Below are 984 nucleotides of genomic sequence, written 5' to 3' on the forward strand. Positions count from 1 at the left end.
AAACTTGAAAATAAAAATATGTGGATGTCTTACAGGGAATATGAGGATACGCATTTTTTTCGGTACCTTTTCTTTTCAGTCTTTTCAGGTTTAAGCGTTTTTTATTTTTATTTCTGTATGAATAAACAAAGTTTCTGCATTCATCGGACTATTCACGATGTTTGTTACTGATGGCTCTAAAAATCACATCTATATGTAAAGGTTAGTCGCCTTGAGCCTCTGCCACAGAAAAAACTCTTTTCGCGAAGAGGCTTTTGTTTACTCTCCCCGGGGTGGAAATTCTTTTGGATTTCAAACACTGAATAGACTTCTTTGACTTATTTTCTCAGAGAAGGAATAATGAAATTCCCTTTTGACGCCGGTGTTAAATGAGTGACAAGGAATATGAATATGACAGCTTCAACAGTGTCCTCTGCCGAGAGAGCTCTTCTGAAGCTGAACACTGTCTTCTGACTTCCTTTCGGGATACACAGAAACATAATGTAATACTCTCGAAGAACTAAGATAGGATTTTCCACCTAGTGTAGCTGCTACGAACTGCCCTCAACAGAATCGCCTGCTTCCTGCATGGCTTCCGCTGGCAGTCAACAATGTGCGCGCTGTTCCTGTTCTGGAAGAACTTCGAGGAAAAGACTAACACTGTCAGGTCAAACGCCTTCTTGATTAGTCATTCTTCTCTTGCGCTTCGAAAGAACAAATTACGTTGCATACGTGTGCCAGATAAGGCGCAGCTTGACCCAGGGATCCCAACAAGCCATGGCAGGCGAGCAGAATGTGGTTCGGATGGCGAAATCTTCCCAGATGAAGTGGCCTACAGCAAGGCAGCGAGCGGGCGAGCGCCGACAGACGACCAGGCGATCGATCGCATGTGAAATACAGGACTCCGGTGACTTCTCAGTTCCTGATTTTAAACACTGAAGCGACACGCTAAAAAGTTTTATTTGTCTTCACATTTTTTCTAGAATCAGCATTCAAAACTACAGT

The sequence above is a fragment of the Penaeus monodon genome, chromosome 33 (assembly GCF_015228065.2).
Source record: "Penaeus monodon isolate SGIC_2016 chromosome 33, NSTDA_Pmon_1, whole genome shotgun sequence".
Classification (NCBI taxonomy): Eukaryota; Metazoa; Arthropoda; class Malacostraca; order Decapoda; family Penaeidae; genus Penaeus; species Penaeus monodon.